Raw genomic sequence first — 21748 nt, 5'->3', positions numbered from 1 at the left:
ATTTTTATTTACGCATTTTTGAAGGCTTATGGTGGTATTAAAAGTTGTACAATAAATGTATAGAATGGAGATTTTTTTTTTTTTTAATTGGAGCCACTGATTAAATATATAAAATAAATATAAATATCTTACTTGCGACCGCTGGATTTCATCCAACGTCGCTGATTAGCTAGCGATGACATCACTTATTAAGCTCCGCCCATTGAGTTACATCACACAGTAGAAGCGGGATATTTACAAGTGAAAGTGGAGTGTTTTTCTTTTATAACAATGATTTATTGCGCTGTAGCCACCTACAAATTCATCTCAGAAAAGAAGAAAGTTTGTATCTTTTTATTCATCTCGACATAAAGTTACGGGCAATGGCTAGATGCCTGTAAAAGAAAAGATATAAAAAACACCAAACAAGTGAAGTCGTGGCAAAGGATATGCTCAGTGCATTTTAAATCTGAATGTTTTAATTACCATTTAGCAGTAGGCAATGTAAAGCTTTCTTTAAACCCACACTCACGTCCAACAATAAATCTACCGGGATTAGGAGGTGAAATCAAGAATGCTACAACGTACGAAGACCATATATTGTAAGTACAGTACATTAAATGTGCATACGTTTTGTTTCCTGTTTTATATATAATGTATTATGCATTTTCAATTGTCAAAATATAACTTAATATGAATCTAGTAGACTGTTACTGTGGGCTATTTTTTTTTATACATGATAGTCATGTATCTCATCAGACAGTAGCCTATAATGTTCTCTATACGTGTTTGTGTGTGTGTGAGAGAGACAGAGAGAGAGAGAAAGAGAGAGCATGTATGTATGTATTTATGTGTGTTTGTACTAAAAAGACGAAAAACGTAAACAGTTACTTATGTCTGTTAAATGTTATAACATGAAAATGTATCCAGATCAATAGTAACTTGTAAAGTTATTGCGATACCTGTGCGAAATATATAAATGCATTCTTCATACATCGTGTACTATTTACATTTCTATGGATATGATATGTTGTGTGTACGGTAACTCTTAAACCATCACACTTCTTTTTGTATATCAATTAGAGTAAAATAAAACGTGTTTACTTATTTTCTGCATTAACAGTTGATGCTTCAGTCAGAACCAGTTAATGAAGTCAAGCAACAGTTACCAGACTGCTGGGAATAGCCAGAATCCCAAATAAAATTAAAATGGGAGGAAATGTATGGAATATTTTACAATTCAACCAGAGTTCTCGTTTTATTGTAAATTTCGTCAAACATTTTCTTATTGTATAATTTACATGGTAATATACACTGTATATTACATATTATTAAATATATATCTCATTAATAACATTTTATGCTAGTATATTTTGATTAGAGAAAGGAACTATACAGATAATAATACCACAATATTACAAACGCATGAAGTGGCATAAGGGGCGTTGCTTAGTGATCTCGAGAGTAAAGTTGCCAATTAATGAATTCTTATGGGCCTGCGTGAGGCTACCTGGTATTTACCTACCTTGCTATGGTTAGCCTCTTGTAAATTTATGTTGTCATCTCGCCTCTGTTTAACTACTATTATTTTTCTGGGACGAATTTTAAGATTTTTTCCCTTACTCATTTTCCATCTTTTTGGATATGACTTGATAACTGACCAGTGTCTAGCACCCAAGAATGACCAGAGAGTGAAGCCTTTACAAAATAATTATGTTATAAGCATAACACACTACAACAACAACTTTATTTTTTAATTGGGCACCCCCCTACATCCTGTGCAAGGTGAAGCGCAGAAGCGTTTACAGCGCCCAACAGAGGAAGCCTGCTAAGTTCATGCTTGCCTTTCATGTCTCATGAGTTAAGGGCGTAGAAGCCTGAAGGGTCAAGGGCGTAGAAGCCTGAATTTCAATCCCCAGACAAAAATCTGCTGATAACCTTTACCCTTCAGAGCGTTAATGTCAACCATTCTCTGCCGGCAGCGATGTTGTGTGGTGCTGGCGGCGATGTTGTGTAGTGGTGGCGGCTGTGTTGTGTAGTGCTGCCAGAGGATCATAACACGCAACCCCAAACAAACCAATTACCTCTGTGCTGGAGGGGCAAGATAGAGGAGGAGGAGGAGGAGCAGGTGACCGGGTGAAGGTGGTGAGTGAGGACGGTCAAGAGAGGTTTCAGATGTGATGTTGGAGGAGGAAGTTACGAGTAAGAGAGGAAAAGGGGGATGTTGAAAATGTTCAGTTAAGAGACCGAGAAGGAAAAATAAAAATTAATAAACAGTTATTCTTCCTATAATATAAATATACCCGGAAGTGTGATTACGACTCTTAGATCCGGCATGTATTACACCGACACTTACTCCAGGTCATAAGATGTGTAATGTATCACTGTGTTGCCGTATTCTCTGTAGTAACGCAAACTTACTGAAAAAAATCTGAATTAATCAGATTTTACACCGTGTGTATTGTCTCGGTCATCGGTATTGTTATGTTTCCATCTGAGAGACACAACTGTATTACTGTTCCTTAATCAGGATCAACATTTCTATGATGTTAGTAATGATAGTATTCCCAAGTGTGTTCTAAACCAAGTCCAATGTCGTGTGTTACTAAGGCAAATACACACATTTTTTTTTTTTTATAACGTGGCCTCCAGCCTCCCCCAATAGCCACACCTTTGCCGCCATTTTATTACCTTAATATTAAATATCCTAATACATAAGTAGCTATCCTATCTGTGTTGAATTAGTTGAGCTGCAGATCTATGCGGCATTCAGTGACTGTTGCCTCATAGTCAATATCTGCAGCAGTTGTCGGCATTGGGGCAGAAGCTCTCGTTCCCCTGAGGCAGAGCAAAGCCGACCGAAGGAAAGAGAAAGACAGTCGACATCTCATCCAGGCTGTAACATAACTTCTGGGCTGCTGCTTCTGTTTGGAGATCACCTCCGCGAGTCTGGCGTAGAAACATCTTGCACTTGGTCCCATCCCACCAGAGGTTGTGAACACTAGAGGAGTGAAGCTGCCTTGATCAACGTTTTGAATTCTCTCCCCATATGCCCTTCTCTTGTCGTTCTCGTTCCTCCTATGTGCAGCATCGAGAGCTAGGTTAGGTGACATGCGGCCATGGGATCAAAAATCCTGATGTCGAAGAAAGCTCGCTGTCCCCGCGTCCAGAATCCTCGAGCACTGACGTCAACACGGGCTTCGTTAGATGTGTTTGAAGTCCTATGTTGGAAGATCTCACCATCCAATGGAAGGCGAGTCCATTCTACTATGACAACCCGGCAGATTTCCATCAACATATTTGCTGTGAGGTCCCTTACTTCGTCATGCCTCATGCATACATGAAGCCCCCTTTCTTGCACACCATGGCGTGATCGAAGTCATAGGAAGAGCCACACACGCATTGGGAGGACAAACCTTCTACTGGCCGACCGTACCTTAGAGCAATGGCATCTGTAAATTCTTGTTTATTAAGACTGAAACCATTTGCCCTTATCGGTAACGTAGTTAACCAGTTCGAGGCGCCCACCTCCTGGGCTATAGCTACTTTTTTTTTAAATTTTCTGGTACCTGCAGCAACAGTTGCTGCAACTTATCATTTTGGCAGTGCTGTCGATCTGTCGTAATGGACCTTCGAATCTTGTTTACTTCACTGGTATCCACCTCCCCTGTTGCGTTCTGAGCTATTATGTGGTCCGTGAGGGCTGCCGTGAGCTTAAGTGAATTTTGATGTTCGGTGGCTGCAATCTCCTCTGGAGTGGTTAGTCCCATCCCTCCCAGTCTTGATGGAAGTGCAAGAACTGCTCTTTCTGCTGGGGTTAAGTAAGGGTGTTTCACTAATTTGGGAATGAAATTGACACTGATAGCTTCTTCCAGAGGGTGGAGGAGGGGTCCGATATCAGGGATAGTACGCATCAGGTAGTTCCAACGATGCTTGACTCCATGGGTGAATGCAGCAAAAGCCGCATGTGGCTCTGTGTTAGCAATCTTAGACAGAGCTTGGATTTCACTAACCCACTCATTCACCTTTCCCGCTACGTACTCGGTCTTGAAGTCCGGAGTGCCAATTACTGTGCCTAGATGTCTTTGGCGGTCCTTAGTTATTTTGACTTCACTTCCGCCAGACACCTCCATTGCCCGTTCATAATGTTCTGGCTTCACCATGAGGAAGGACTTGCCGGCGTTTGGGTGGTACCCTATTTGTGGACCTCGCTATGTTACCAAGTCCCACCACTTTTTGATGCCCTCCACTTTTCCTGCTCTTGTAAAGTCATCAGCATACGCCACTTGTTTGACCCCAGTTGTTACAAATTTTATTTCTTGTTGGAGCACTGATAGGCCAATTGCATACATTGCCATTGCCATTGCAATGTTGTTCCCTCGGTTGACTGTAAGATGGTATCACCTCTTCGAGCCTTGTTGTTTACTATATAGAGATCTGATGGATTCCTATATGAGTTTTCAACATACATTGCAAAACTTGGACACTTGATCTTGGTGTTGTGCAGTGCAGCCTTGCGGTTAAGTATGTTGAATACGTTTGAAGCATCCACCAGGAGAACGGCCTCACAATCACGCTGCTCAAATATCAATCTCATGGCGTGAATGGCGGCCTCCCCGCCAGCCTGGTGGCCAGCACACACTTGTAGGTTTCCTGCTGCTGCCCTGATATCATCCTTTACCACCTCCATTATGCATTTTCAGATGATCCGCCTCAGCATTTCCCCAACCCCTATAGGCCTACATCCTGGTTTCTTTTCCAGAGGCAGATACACACTACTACTACTTTGCTGTCACTCGGAATCGAGCATAACGATCATCAAGCTATGAGACAACGATATAAGTTATTAAGGATGTCACCTTCGTGGGTGAGCTCTGAGGTGACTAGAGAGGCCGATACGGGATACGGGACCGGCAGGGTCGTCCACAGATGTTACACGTGTGGAGGGCTACATCTGGTGCTGGAGGGGCGGCGGTGGCATCTTTCCGGCGTTGGTGCTTGTCTGCCTCGATATGCAGTCAGGGTAACTCGAAAGTATTGACACCTTCTCGTGTGGTGCTCGTCTAAGCGTTATGGTGTGGAGTAATCGTCTTCCAGGTGAGGGGGTCGATTTGGCACTATTTCAGGTTTGTCTTAAGACTACCCTTATACCTTTTCAGTTGCCCGCCAGCGTTACATTTACCATTCGTTGGGTGACTGTAAAGTAGTTGCTTTAGCAGTCTACTGTTGTCCATGCGGGTAACATGGCCAGTCCAACGCAATTCTTCATGGATAATGGTAGCCCCTACAGTTGGTGTCAAAGAGAATACTGGCATTTGTTCTCTTGTCTTCCCATTGAGCTCGGAGAATGGAACGTAGTTTATGTTGGTGAAAGTTAAAATTTTCAATTGCCTTGAGGTGCCTTCTGTATGTGATCCATGTCTCGCTGTCATATAGCAAGGTGGGGAGGATCACTGCTCGATATACGTGCAACTTTATCGATAATTTCAGCTCCCTACAGCTGAAGACACTCGTACGGAGTCTGCCAAAGGCTTGAGATGCACAGCTGATCCAATGTTGAATCTCTTCATCGCTGTCCGCGGTGGTGGACAGGTGGGAGCCGAGATACCGAAAGTGGGTAACATAAGAGAGGGTAGTACCTTTAAGCTGGATGGATGGTGGAGGTATGGCTGAACCAGGGGCAGGTTGAAAGAGAATCTGACTCTTACATACATTCACCTCAAGGCCGAAGTGTGCATACTCTGGGAGATGCACTAGACAGGGTAGAACACGGTATCAAACACAGCATAAAGAGGCAATATGTGAAATTAGGAGACACAATACTAGAGCATGAGTTAGTTCCGGGCCCGGGTGACAATTTCTAAGTTCGACGGTAGGACCGGGTCAGAGGTAGGGAAGTGGTTAAGAGAAGTCGACCGAGCCCTCAAGCTGATAGACGGAGACGAAGCCGGCCGAATACAATTCATAGTAAGGCATCTTGTGGGATCGGCGGCAGATCGCGTATACAATGCACACGAAGATTGGGAAACGGTAGATAAGTTAGCTAGTTACTTGTAGCGGCTCTATGAGCCAGCACGTAAGCGCGGTCACAGCCACTCAAAAGATCGTAAATAGGACACAAAGGAGCGATGAACCGCTCCTGGGATATTGTGATGCCATGCTCGCTCTAAACGACGAATTGGGCCGTCGTGGGCACATATATGAGAATTTAATGTTGGGAGATGTTATCGTTCAGGGACTGAAGGGGTCAAGAAGTCGTGAGTGGTTAGCGGAGGAGTTTGGGAAAAGTCCCAATGCAACCTAGGTGAATGGATCATGGGGCTGAAAGAGGAGGAAAGCAAGCTAGAATCATTGAGTAGTGGAACACAGAGTGCTGGACACAGAAAGGCACCTGCCGGATGGACCAGAGTTGATGGAGGAGATAATGGTCTGCAAGCCAGGGGCCTCATCCCACCGAGGTGCTACACGTGTGGACAAGAGGGACACTTCAGCTTCCACTGCAGGAGTGGGTATAGACCAAGAGAAAATGCCCCAAGGGGATACGTGGCCGATGGCTAGTAACGGACTGGGAGTGACAGCCAGAACTGGCGGTCGGGAAACGGTCAGGGCCAAGCAGTCCCCGCCAACCGCCCCTGGCCCAACCACTAGGCTACTCTGGCATTGTTCTTTTGACACTTAGTTTGACACTTAGTAATTTGGTAAGCAATTTGGCACCTCTGGGCTCCATGATTCGCTAATTTCGCACCTCTAACCAACTATGACAACAGTACAGCAGATCTACTTGTTTAGATAATAAGTAAATGACAGCTTTGATTTCCTCAGATATAACTTTAGTTTAGTCTTGTCTCAAACCACCCAACGAATCTATTTCGTTTTCTTTTGTAATGCAGAATACCGAGTGTCTATTTTCATATGATTATCAATTATTTTCGTGTATACGTTGCACAATTTGTACAGTTGAATTGATTACAATTAAAATAATTCTAATTGGATATAATTTTGCCATATCTCGAAATTTTGTTTAACGATCTAGAAAGATTGAGACACGAATCTGGTAAACTTTGTTTTTTTCACGAGTGGCATCACTGAGAGCGGCACCCTCCCCCTTCAATGTATCAAGAACTTCCATCCGGGACTGTACTCTCTCTCTCTCTCTCTCTCTCATTGTAGAAATAGGTAAAACATAGGCCCCCCAAAAAACACCATATTTCGACCGTAACCTACGATCATCTCTAGAGGGAGTTACGGTTGAAATATCCAGTGATGTTGTTTGACTGTGTTTTAATTTCTCTTACAGTGTGATTTCAGTGTTATTATTTGTGTGGTATATGCATATATTTGGGTTTATTGTGTGTGTATGATAATGGGTAAGGTTGTAGTTCCGTCACCAATAATGATACAGATCAGTGTTTCTTTATTAACTGATCTACAACCTGATTAAAACATCTGGGTCGTTGTTCTTATTTCACGTTTCGTTATTTATATCCTTCCGGGAATTAGTGGTAATGGTGATTAACACGGAAGCCTCAGCTCTTGCTGCTGGGCCAGTTTAACAACTGTTGTTGTTGTTGTCATTAAATTATAAGCTATTTTGTTCTAAATTCAGAAACAAGAGTAAAGGTCCAGGCACAGATACATGTCCGGTTACAGGTACAGCTGCAAATACACTTACAAGGTAAATTACAAAATTAAGCAAAACACTGATGGAAAGGTACAGGTTCAAGTACATGCATAAGGAAAGGTACAGGTTCAAGTACAGTCCCGGACCGAAGTTCATGATAGTCAAGCTGGAGGGTGTAAATTCCGCCTCCACTGTTACTGGACGACGCGTTGCTGTCCAGCCATCGTCCCCAATACACAAACAAGCATCCAAGCAGTTCAATATTAGAGCTCTGATATTTCCATTTCTCAAGAAAGACTGAAAAAGGATGTCATTGTTTTGTTTAATAAATTCACGAAACAATTTACCCAAACAAGTTTTACATTATTTGACATAATGGGTTAGATCATTATTAGATAATCATTCATAATCTTTAAAATACAGAAGACACAGTGGAGAGAATTTTACATAGTCAGATATCATGAAAAAATGGGCCATGTTTGTCTGGTAGCTGGGGGTTCGCAACAGTGTAAGAATCCTTCAAACTGTATTTTCCCTCAGGTGGTAATCAGTATACTAAACATGAATGCGAGGGATGATATGGTTCGTATGAGAATGCCTTATCACCCTCCGTTATAATGTACTTATCATAGGGTCTACTGTATGTAATTTTGACTTGATCCCAACAATGGATAACATAATGGGAGTATGGCTGACATACTGTATGAGCGACACGATTAAGATAAAAGTGTATCACAACTAGAAGTAGATCACAACACCATTGATTTGGGTTGGGTGGAAACATAAGGTTAAAGCAGCATGACTTTATTTTATTATTAGTTATATAGATAACCATAAGTGTTGCCTAGCTAATGTTATATAGACTCAATATCTAAGTAAATATTTACAGTTGCAAAGGGTAAAACAATGATTCAAACAATCTATTCATACGATTCTTAAAATTATGCTTAATAGATGTTGTCACAAAAATTAATTCAGCAGCCAGTCCAGCCACCCTGCTTTTCAACGACTGCCTGTAGCCTGCCCTGCTTGGATGCCACAAGGTCTCACCAGCTTCGGTCTACCCCTGCAGTATTCCCACTGTTAGTGTGCACCATAATGTCAAAAAATTTGTAACTTTACTGGATAAATTGTTTCGGAATTTATTTAAGAATCATAATTAACTTAGATATAACAATGTTCTGGCACTTAGTTGATAACTAATTTGGTAAATAATTTGGCGGGGTGCCAATTTCGCACCTCTAAACAATGTGAATCTTTCTTCTTTTGTTTTGACAGAAATAGTAAATATATTTTTTGTTGCTACATTGTAGCATCAACAATTAAAATTAATTACTGAGTCAGCTACACTAAACTATTACTACAACGCAAGTTTACTTCTTTAGACATTAAGTAAAATCTCTAATATGCTAAGAACTTTAGTTTTATCTCGTCTCAAACTGCTCAACAAATAGATTTAGTTTTCTTTTGTAATATAGTATACCAAGTGTTTATTTCCATTGGATTATCTATTAGTTCCATGTACAGTATATTTGATACATGTTGTTCATTTTGTAGAATTGTATTGATTAAAATGAAAATAAATGTAATTGGATAGAATTTTGTCATACCTCGAAATTTTGTTTAGCGATCTGTGAAGATTCAGACACGAATATGGTAAACTTTGCTTTTTCATGGTTGGCATCACTGACAACGACCCACCGTCCAGTAAGGATGGGGCTGGCTTTATCCAGGACTGTACATTCAGCAAAATCTCATATTTGTACCTTTTCGGTGTCATTCAATATTATGAGACATCGGACCAAAACTTCTGACAAACGTCAGGTGCAATTCATTGCTACACTGTGTTCAACAGCATTGTCAATAAATTTGATCTATCCGTAACTTACGGTTAATCCTAATTAACTCCATTTCATATCATGTGGTATATATATATATATATATATATATATATATATATATATATATATATATATATATATATATATATATATATATATATATATATATATATTATATATATATATATTTTTTTTTTTTAATACTCCTCACGCATGCAATGTGAACACTTCTAAATACCAAAGATGCGTCATATGTCGGGGTGAGGATGTTTCTGAGGAAATAATAAGACAAAAGCATTGTATGTTTTGTTTGTGTATGGACCTTTCTAACAGTGGTGGTTCCTGGATGTTATACAGCGATGATGATGATGTCAGGCGCTATGAGTACAATAAAGTAATTCGCTTCAACCATAACATTGGTCCTACTGCGTAATAACTAATTTTTATGTCAAATTTACTGTACATTGATACCAGTGTTTTAGTAACAAAAATGACCCACTTCCTCACCTGGGCAACATCTACAGTACCGTACACCCTCCAGCTGCTGCGGCCTGGGGCATGGGACCATTACTGTACTTACTGACCTGGGTCATGGAACTATCACCAGCTGACCAGATTTAAGAATTGCTTGGATTTGATTTCAGAGCACCAGATGTCACAGCAATAACGCGAAGTCTAATCCTAACCAGCAATAAGAACAGCAAAGTCTTTAGTGTCATCATTGGAAATCCCAGCTTTGATACAGCCCATGACTATAAATTTTACGTCAACAAACTAACAAAGGATGAAATACAAAACTCCCAGCATGACTCATAGTAGTAATGGTGTCTGAATTGTAGGTTTTTGTACAGGTTAACTAAAGTGCAAAACATCTTAGCCAACTCAACAACTCCTCAGTGCAATTATGAAACATCTTAACCTACCCTCAACCTCCCTTAATCAAGTACAAAGGCCTTTTATTCACCCCAAGATCCTCGCATACTAATACCTAGTAGGTAGGTAGTAGGTAGCTATCAAACAGGGAGGTACTACCGCCTGGGAAGATATTGGAAGCATAATGTATTGTCTAATGGTAGACCCTGCTGCCATATGGCATCACAAAAATTGTGACCAAGTCCCAGGTTGCTGATCTGAATTTTTGCCTCATTTACACACAATTGCAGGGTCTCAATTGCTTCTCTTACTATTGACAACACAACACACATATATTGTTTTTCACTTTTGATTTTTTTCATTTTGTAATTTTTTATGGTTCTTTATTATTATTTTTTATTTTTATTATTATTACAGTGTTGTAATTGTTATTATTATTATAATTAATATTTGTTTTTAAATTTTGTATTAATTATAAATTTACTAAGAATTATTATTGGTATTATTTTGTTATTATATATTAGTATTACATTTTGTCCCCCCAGGCCCCGACGTGGGTCAGTGACCTGTATCCGGGTGGGCTAATCCACGTAAAAAAAAATATATATATAAAACTCTTGATTTATTGTTTAATTTTTGTATTAATCTATGGTTATTATTTTTATTATTATTATTATTATTATTATTATTATTATTATTATTATTATATTATTATTATTTTATTATTATTATTATTATTATTATTATTATTATTATTATTATTATTATTATTATTATTTTATTATTATTATATTATGTTATTAGTATTATTATTATTTTATTATCATTATTATTAATATTTGATTATTAATATTTTATTATTATTATTATTATTATTATTATTATTATTATTATTATTTTATTATTATTATTTTATTATTATTATTATTATTATTATTATTATTATTATATTATGTTATTAGTATTATTATTATTTTATTATTATTATTAATATTTGATTATTAATATTTTATTATTATTATTATTATTTGTATTATTAATATTGATATTATTATTTTACTATTATTATCATTACTATTATTATTACTATGATTCTTATTATTATTATTATTATTATTATTAATATTTTAATTATTATTATTTTATTAGTAGTAGTAGAAGTAGTAGTATTTGTATTTTATTATTATCATTATTTTATTATTATTATTTTATTGATATTATCATTTATTATTATTATTATTATTATTATTATTTTAATTATTATTTTATTAGTAGTAGTAGAAGTAGTAGTATTTGTATTTTATTATTATTATTTATTGATATTATCATTCTATTATTATTATTATTATTATTATTATTATCATTATTTTTTTTTTATTATTATCATTATTATATTTTCGCCCCCAAGCCATGATGTGGGTCAGTGACCTGTGCCCGGGTGGGCTAATCCCAGTAAAAAAAAAAAACCTAAAATCCATTAACCTCGGCCACAATACATCTACAGCAGTTAATAACACGAAAGAAAATCTCCAAAACTAAAAAAAAAAAAATGTCATCAGCCAAAATAGGCAGTCAGAGAACCTGCAGGTGAGGGCGAGCCATCAGCAGCCTCCGAGAAAAAAAAATGCGAGGTTCACTGACACTCACCACCTTGACACCATAGGAAATCTCTGCACTGGAAACTTTCACCTGTGTTGATCACGGCCGACACGAAAATTAGTTTAACTTATCTGTTGATCAACTTGTCTTTTAATTTTATATTTTCTGGGTTTTAAGGTTTCATATCACCCTACACATAATATATCCCTCATGCCTCCAGTGTATAGGTAAAGGAGCCGTGGTGGTGCGTTGACCTGCGGGAGCGAAGGACCTCGAGGGGCCGTAATGCTGGGAGAGGAAAGCGGGTTGCGACACCAGTCAGCCCCGGGCCAACACTAACAATACTTCTTGAACGACCGCATCACAATCCAGTTCTGCGCTCCACCCACTACGACTCACTAGTGATTTAAAAAATATATATATATACTAAATTAAGTCACTGTCAACTCAGCACCATTACTTTCAACCTCTTCACCTGCTTTCTTTTTTACTCATTCCAAGCACTGCTACAACTTTTTTGAGAAAGTAAAAAGCTTGATAATTGGTCTTAGCAGCGTGAGTATTACTCAACAAAATTCTTCACACATTCTACTTCAAATTACTTTGAATACATTAATATTACATGCTGATAGTTTTGTCAAATTGTCAAGTTTTTCTTTCTGATATCTTTTACAATATATCCACAAAACGTTATCTATACAGTATCTCAAATAATCACTTTGCGAAAAATAGTGTAACACGTAATATATAACAGAGAATTTGTATAACACGACATGTAAACGATCTACCTCACAGGTTCACCAAATATTAAATAACAGATTAAAAAAATGGGCATGGAGTTCTTAGCCTGTGGTCCATGGACCAAATTCCAGATGGTCCACGGAAAGGCAACAATAATTTAAAATATGCTTAGCTCGGGTAGCATCGTGTTCAGGGTTGTATCCGCCTTCTTGTTTACCAGCAAGTCAGGTCAGTGAATACCTCTCATCTCCTCCCTCATCCTGTTGTACACGCCACTGTAATATTTGAACCTTGGCATGTTGTTATCATTAACTAAGTGACAGTTAAATCTGAAGGACAACGTCACATGATGGCTGTTGCCGACAGGGGCAACCATACCCTCCGCGTTAGTTATGCTGAGGTCCAGTGGTTTAGGAGTTTGTTCCCTCAATGAAAGGACATTATATGATGCTAGTAAATATACAAATGTTTCTAGAGAAATGAAAAGATTACAGTTGGATATTCTGGGATTAAGTGAAGTAAGATGGACAGGTTCAAATAGCATTAGTAGTGAAGAGTCTTGCTTCATATATTCAAGGGGTGAAAAGCATGAGAGAGGTGTTGGTATTCTTGTAAACCAGAAGTTGAGCAATAGTGGAAATGGATAGTGGATAGTGTCAGATGGAGCTTTGTTAGTCAAGTTTAATGCTAAATCCATGGACTTGGTAATAATATGGGTATATGCACCAACAAAATTAAAGATGGTGAGGAGTAATATTTAAAGAAAGCAAAACACAACGTAAAGATTACTGAATGTCTCATTACTTTATTATGGGTGATTTTAACGCAAAAGTTGGGAAAGGGAAAGTAGCACCAGAAGTAGGATCATATGGGTTGGGTAATAGAAATGAGAGAGGAGAAATATTAATTGATATTTTAAAAGAAAACTAGTTGATTATTGTAAATCATGGCTTGAGCAACGCTCAAGACATCACTATACATGGGTCTCACAGCAAGACAATGTAAACAAAATAGTCAGGAAACAATTAAAATGTATTTTAATTCAGGAAAGATTCAGAAATTCAATAACCGAAACCAAGACCTATCCTGGAGCAGATTGTGGGTCATACCACGTCCCATTAATGAGTTTGGTGAGGCTAAGACTTCAAAATTAAAAAAAAAAAAAACTAAGGACAAAATCCAATGGGAAGCTCAAAATAGGGTCAGGGATAGAATATTAAATGGAAACCGAAAATAGATTTTCAGTATTACTTGAGGGTGACTTTGATGGACCAGGACAACAATTTAATAATTACAAAAAAAAATAATGTTAGAGACTGGGGAAAACTTATAGGAAATAGGTAGAACGAGGCTAAAAGTAAGTGGATGACAAATTAAATTTTAAGGAAAATGGATAGACGGAGAAATATGAGAAAACGAAGGGAATGCAGACAGTCCAAGAATGATGATCTAGAAAGGAAATGCAAGGAGACTGAAGATATTGACAGAAGCCATAATTATAGAGAAATGTACAGAAAGATTAAACAAATGAGCCAGAAAAAAATGGGGTGGGACTACTAAAAGCAAAGACAAGATCCTGCTTGAAGCATAAGATATAAAAAAGAGATGGGCAGAGTATGTAGAAGAACAATACAATGATAAGGAGGTAAGAAACATAAAAGGAAATAAAGATCGAACTACCAATTCTGGAAACAGAAGTTGAGGCAGCTGTGAGCAAAATGAAAAATGATAAAATTTGTGGGGTAGTTCAGCTTCCAGCAGAATTTCTAAAACAATTGGGCAGGAATGGGATAACATGTTTGACTAAAATACTTGTATGTAAGTCTATATACTTCAAAGAAGACCTTCCCAGTGATTTCAAAAAACTTAATATTTGTAGTACGTACCTGTATTACCTAAAGTGCCAGGAGCCGTAGAGTGCACCCAGTTTAGAACAATTAGCTTAATAAGTTATGCCTGTAAAGTTTTATTAAACATTGTAACGATTTTGAATTGATTTTACATAAATTTATTCTAAAAACTTAATTTTTATTGTTCTAAAATGTATTTTATTATGTGACGCAAAATGGTGTAGTAGAAATAGTTAATTATCCCTCGGATCTGAAAGAGCATGGACTGTCTAGGTTTTGTAAACAAATGTTATCATTGATTGTTAAATTATCTGAAGTATTGTATGGAGAAGATTGACGATTGATGTACATTTTGAAATGTGTAGCGAGTCCTGCAATGTTGTGGCTCAATGTGAATTGATTAAAGTAAAGTTATTCTCTTGTCAAAACTTTGTATGTTAGTGTAATACACATGTAATTTTTCCAGTAAATAAGTAACGTTATCCTTTTAATTATTAATTGCAAGATAGCTTAATAATTGTAGATCAGGATGGTATAACTTAATACCTATAAATAGTTCAAATTACTCCATAAATTGTGAGATACTTAGAGTAAGTTTGGGGAAAAGTTGTAGTGTTGTAGTGAGTGTACAAGGGATAGTCTTGTTGGCTTAAGATGTCCAGATGTGTGAGTTATTATAATTGTAAACAATTTAGGAAGAGTTTTTTAAGAGTTATAAACATTGAAATAAGTTGTCGAAAATTATATTGAGAAGAATTGTTAGTAAAATATTTAACGTAAGTAAACTGAAACAGCATAAATTACATTTATTGGCGAGCTTGAATTATTTAACAGGAAATGAACACCAGTCTTTAGGGGATAGGCTGAAAGCAGTCATTTTTATATCAGATCTGGGAAAGGTGACGTTGTAGATCTCCCTCTGATGCTCTCTATAAATAAGTGTTAAACTATCACAAGAGATGGGGTTTATGTGTACAGGAGTTTATATAAGTGGACCAGTTGTAACTTTGCTGCTAGATTTAACTTGGAGCTGTTTAAGACTGTAGCGGTTTAATGATTGATGCTGTGTATTTATCCAAGAGGTTTCCAGGTATTTTTTTAACATATCGGTGGAAGGACACTGGATGATGCAACTTGGAACAAGGACTTATATTTCAGCTTAGTTTGAAATTAGTATGATAATCCATAGAAAGGTATAATTTCACTTGAGAAGTGGAAAAATTATAATTTAAACCTTTTATAATTTATGTGAACAAGTGAATGCCGAGTGAGAAGTTATCACTAGATTTATCTTTTGATTTGTAGTAAATAATTGAATGTGTATATCTAATGAGAAATTATCACTAGTGATGTATCAATAATTATGTCTATGTTCAATCTGAGTTTTCATTTAATCCCATCTTTACAAGTAAGGAAATTATTTTCATAACTTTGTTTTTTTTATTCAGATAAGATTAACTATAGATTTAACCCTTTGTCGTGGTAGTGTTTTCAAAATTAACCAATTGCCTACTGCTCAAATCATTACCTGCAATTACCTTGTCTGAATAATACAAAACAAAGTGGTAATAATCAAAAGATCAAATAAATATTTATAAGACAGTACTGAAAACTGCTGCTGTGATCTGGTCACACAGGTAGTAACGTGTGGTGTGATTTCTTAGTAATGATATACTGGTAACACCTGGTGTCATATTAAGGTCACACAAGTAATAACAGTAATATTTTGGTGTCTGGTGTGCATATAAAAAACGCATCTGACACACATGGTGTCAGTGGTGTGGATATTCGAATGACATCCGATGTAACATAGTATATTGTAAGTGGAATAAAATTTTGAAAAGTGAGTGAGTTACCTGAAGATCAAAATGTAATTAGAAAGGGAAAAGAAACTAGTGAAGCTATCTACTGTATATTTGCTTTGAGACATTTGAGTGAAAGAGCTTTAGAGGTATTAATGAAGAAGATATTAGAATTTTAAAATATATTTACTTACAACCGGAGGCTGCAGTGTTAGTAAATAATGAACTTATTAATTGGTAAGTTAGACAGGTAGTAAGACAAGGCTGAGTTCTATCTCCAACATTGTATAATATATATTCAGAATTCTTAATGAGAGATGTTATAGGTGATAATGAAGGACTAAAAGTTAATGGTAATGTAATATCATATGTACGTTTTGCAGATGATACTGCTCTTATCACAGATAGTGACGAGGCATTAAAAAAAAACTCGTTGATAGATTATTGGAAAAGGATGAAAAAATTATTTAAGACCTAATGCTGTAAAGACTAAAGTAATGGCTATTTCCTAATTGGAAATAAATCCTAAAATAAAAATTGTGGCAGGCAACAGGGAACGTAAACAAGTGGAAATTTTTTTGCATTTGGCAAGTAACATTAGCTGTGGTGGTAAATGTGTGGAAGAAATCAAAACTAGAATAGGGCAAGTAAAAACAGCATTTAATAATCTAAAAGACATAGTGAAAATGGACATTAACTTCAATTTGAGAAAACAGGCTGCTAAAGGCATTATATGGCAAGGACTGATTGATGTATGGGTCAGAAGCGTGGACACTTTCATCAGCCACCAGAAAGAGGTTCGACGCCTTTGAAATGTGGTGTTACAGACGAATGCTAAGAATAAGCTACACTGAGGAAAACAATTGAGCAAGTACTAAGATTTGCAAAAACTTCAAGAGAAATGCTCGAAATATACAGAAAAATAAAAGTGAGATACTTTGGTCATATACAGTAATTATGGATGAGGTGAAAATAACAGAAATATTAATTGGCAAAGTTGAGGGTAGGAGGGCCAGGGGAAGGTAGAGACTTGGATGGATGAATGAAATTAAAAACTGTGTCCCAAGAGAGATACAAAGACTTGGAGGATTGGTAAAAACAGCCCAAGAACGTTTAGAGTGAAGGACGGTGGGCGCCAACCCTCAGATATAAGAACGATACTCTGATTGATTAATTGATTGATTGATTGATTGATTGATTGAGAGTCGGATCTTTAGCATGTTAGAATAGAAAATTGTCTCTCGGGAATTTCTACAAAAAAAGAGTAGCAGGATTATTAAGGTCATTTGGTGTGGTTTCATTTCTTCAGTCGATGTTGCCAGATTAAGTCCGTCTTGACAAAGTGGTGGCTATGTTGAGTACCGTTGCGTTGACACTCTTCAACGCTTCTCGTCGTATAGTTAACACAAACATTACTCCCTTTACCTTTCCTCTTGTCTTGTCAGTTCGAACACTCATTTTCTAGTTCAGTTTTACGTTTAATTACAGAGCAGACAATACGGTATCCCTCAATCACGTTCACAGATCATCAACTTGATCAAGTATAACCTCATAGCTCTTAATATTGACATGTTCGATCAAAGTGCTTCCCTTCCAAGTTTGAGCACAAACCACAGCAAGTATAAATATGCTGGCCAATTGTTATCCGAAAAAGAACGGAGAAAACAAAAAAATAAAAAAAAGCACATTCTCTCCTCACTGACAGCTAACGTGCAAATGTGAAAATATTTAAGAGATCATTTTATTTTTCAATTTACTCGCTTCATCATAATGTTTGAGAATTCAGGACAAAATTCACTAGAAATCGAGTCGTAATTTTTATTAGGGTTGACCTTCCTTCTACACTGTAATACTGTTCCCACGAAGAACGCTTGTTAATTGAATAATGGTTGTCATCGCAATAATAATAATAATAATGATAATAATAATGATCATACATGAATAAAAAATACCCGTAAATCAACAGTAAACTATACCATACATCACCTGTTAAAAGTTTGTGACATTTAAATGTAAGAATATGTAATATACTGTGTCAGGGAGTACTGTGTGGCAGTAATTATTGTAGTATGATTATTGTAGTATGATTATAGTTACACCAGCACTGGCAGTGATAGTGAACACACTAATGAATCTGAAGTTCATGATATAGCAATAACTCAAAGAAAAGTACAATTTATTATTAGTTAAGGTTGTGGTTTAAATTTGAGAGGCAGCGCAGCACAAAGTACCGTGCATATGATGCAGTGAGTGTCATAGTACAGTGATGGTTTTATTTACAGGAAAAGGCGACATTAAGGGTGTGGGCCACTACCTGTCACTCCCGCCCGCCCACTGTTCTTTTCGCTATTGTTTATAAAACATTTAACAACTTTAGTTTCAGCATAGCCCCCCCACCCCCATATTGCCATGCTGGAGGGAAAACTTTACGAACTATATTAACAGATAATTTCAAATATTATTGAATGACATGGAAATCCGATAAAACAGATTGGTGAGAAAGACACGAGAAAATAGGGAATAGGTATGTGCTATTAGTAAAGATGCGTGAGGGTAATAACGAGGATTGTGGGAAAATAGTTTTTTATAAGACCATATAGTCCTGAGATTGGTAATGGTTACTAGTAATGCTGGTAAATGTGCGGAAGTGTAATTGTATAACAGTTCGTCATTGACGTCACAGTTGTGGGCCGAGTTTCTTGGCGACCACTTGGTAGCGGACGCGGAGTCAAACAAAGCACTGTTTACCTGTAAAATCAAGACATGGGTCTCCGAGATATCCCCACCACCATAATTTGGATCACAACAAAAAACGTTAAGAATTGCTCTCTACAGTATATCATTACGCAGTTTTCTTAATATCCATTCTACTCACTTTTTTTCAACACAGAATAAACTATTGAAGCGTATACTACTAATGAAATGGATAATCGAGATAGTTTTATCCCTTGGAGGAGTGGGAGGTTGGCTAAGCTTACTAAAATCGTAGAGAATTCTGATATCCTCTTTTTTAGTAGTTGCAAGACATCAATATTAATGATGCATATATGTGTTCTGTCGTGTCGTCGTCTTCCCATTCATGTCACATTTTGCATCTTCCAATTATTTTTGGTGATAATATTCTTTTAGTTCAAACATGATACGTCTTACTTTAAGGGTCAGTACTACTTACTTATTAAATTCCTAACTGTACTAAATCTATTTTCCTGACTCCCGGTTATGAAATCATACCGTAACTTCATTGTTCCTTCTTTTCTTTTCTAGTCTTAGATATATCCATCCATAGTGTTTGCTTCAGTTCTTGCTTTAAAGTACCGTACACTCCCTGTATTTGTTTACTTCTTTGGTATCAATATGGTATTAACTGTATGTATTATCTGTTTCTTCGGTCTAACACCTCTCATATTGATTTATCATTTGATCATCCATTATATATCTGATTAATCTCTTGTTCGATGAAGTCACTATAATTATTAAGTTACATCATGATCATCTTGTTTATTCAATTGTATTTCTTACCCCAATGTTGGTCCTGTTCCGACGTTGCTGCGTTGTACCGCGCTGCGCCACATCGTCTCGAATCTCTTTTAGTAACATCGGCGAATGACGAACTGCGCTATAGCCACCCATTGACAGCCACCTAATGACACCCCCTATGCTATTGGTGAGGAGATCCTGTATGACTGCTGGGTCGCTTCTAATCAGAACATGATCTTGTGTACTGACTCTGAACTGAATCTCAGCGTCTGGGTGTTTATCTTCCGCATCGTCCAGCCATCGATACTTGACTTCAGGTGGTGTACCTACAGGGAAGTTTAATCTTACTCTCATGGGGGTTGAGGTTGTAGTTGATGGTCTTTAAGTTTTTCTGCCTTTTCGGCCTTCCGCTTGTTCCTGGACTCAACTAGTTGCAAGCCATCCTCTCCATTGGTGTCAAGGTCAACACAATAGTCACCTGGCTCACTCAGTGCATCAGGAGAGTAAGAGCGAGTAGCTGGGTCTCCAGTCAACTCAGACATGTTGGAGTTGCAGAACTCGACCTATATGCCTACGTCAGAGGGCCGAGGACTGCTTGGCACTCCTAGGAAGTCAGCGGTGGTTAGGAGGCGTAACGCTCTTACAGGACAAGGCAAACCAGCACCCTCCCAAGACCATTCGAGTCCGTGGTGCCTATCGGACTCTGAAGGTAACTCTCTATCAGCCCCCTACCCGGAGGTGTTACAATTGTCAACACTGGGGCCATGTGGCCCGATTATGCCCCTCTACTAAGCCGTGGTGTGGTCTCTGCTCAAGACAACATGCAACACAGGCTTGCAGAGATACAGTTGCTCAAGGGCGTGTCATTCAACAGAAGTGTATTAACTGCAAAACAGTTGGAGTTCCTGTATGGCACCCTGACTGTCCTAGAGCTCCTACACCCCTTCAGCGCCCAGACCCGCCACCCATGCAGGTCTCAAGAAACACTACTGCTGCTAGGGTACTCCCTACGGCCAACCCCTGGCCCACCCTCCCCACCAAAGCTCCAGGATCATTACCAGCAGTCAACGAAAGATCAGCATGGGGCAACACAGACGTACCGACACAACAAGTAGCTGTCAACACACCCCGTGAACACGCACAAAGTGAAGAAATCACTGATTTGAAAAATGAAATTAAAGAACTCAAAGCTCAATTTGCAGCTCAAACTGATATGTTAAAGAGCCTCTGTGATACACTACAGAAAAAGAACACCACCAACACAGTGCAGCAGCTATGGAAAGATAACAGTCAAACTGAAGACATTCAGATGTCAGTACCATATGTGGAAACTCAAGACCCACCAGGAACTAGTGTCCACGCAGAGGAAAATAGTGATACTGGTAACATTTCTACTGATGCCTCTGTGGACATGGTCAGTGAAGATGAACAAACACAAACACTCCATACTCAACGTGCTAAACGCCTATGCTCCCTCAGATCAGCTTCAGTACATAGATCTCCCAGATTTTTTACGCACTGAGCCCACTGTCCTGATGGGTGACATGAATACTAGATACAAGAAACTAGATGACCCCACCACTAACACCAATGGTAGGAGACTTATCTCACTTGTCACACAGACCATCTACACTGATGGATCTCTTAACCCCGCCTGTGGGCGGGCTGGAAGTGCAACTCAAACCTGACGGTAATATAATTGAGGAGTTAGAATTAACAACTGGCCATCTACTCTACAAACTGAATTAGTTGCCATACTCACAGTTATTAAATTCATTGAAAACAATGTCACTGACAGTCTCATCATCACTGACTCTCTATCCTCACTACTTGCCCTTGATAACACAAGAACATAAGAACATAAGAATGGAGGAAACTGCAGCGGGCCTATTGGCCCATACTGGACAGTCCCGTTTACACCCAATCCCTATTGCTCATATAAACACCCAACCTATGTTTGAAGCT

The 21748-nt window shown here is 37.8% G+C and overlaps 1 long non-coding RNA gene across 1 annotated transcript; it reads left to right on the top strand.

Moving 5' to 3' along the window:
- Positions 1-381: 381 nt before the first annotated feature.
- Positions 382-13824, top strand: LOC121872944. The gene is made up of 2 exons (XR_006090173.1): positions 382-581; positions 12134-13824. It is a non-coding gene; the product is annotated as an uncharacterized LOC121872944 (long non-coding RNA).
- Positions 13825-21748: the final 7924 nt, after the last annotated feature.

The sequence above is a fragment of the Homarus americanus genome, unplaced genomic scaffold (genome assembly GCF_018991925.1).
Source record: "Homarus americanus isolate GMGI-L3 unplaced genomic scaffold, GMGI_Hamer_2.0 scaffold11022, whole genome shotgun sequence".
NCBI classification, from domain to species: domain Eukaryota; kingdom Metazoa; phylum Arthropoda; class Malacostraca; order Decapoda; family Nephropidae; genus Homarus; species Homarus americanus.
The sequence above is the reverse complement of the archived record's forward strand: the minus strand, read 5'-3'. Positions and strand labels throughout refer to the sequence as shown.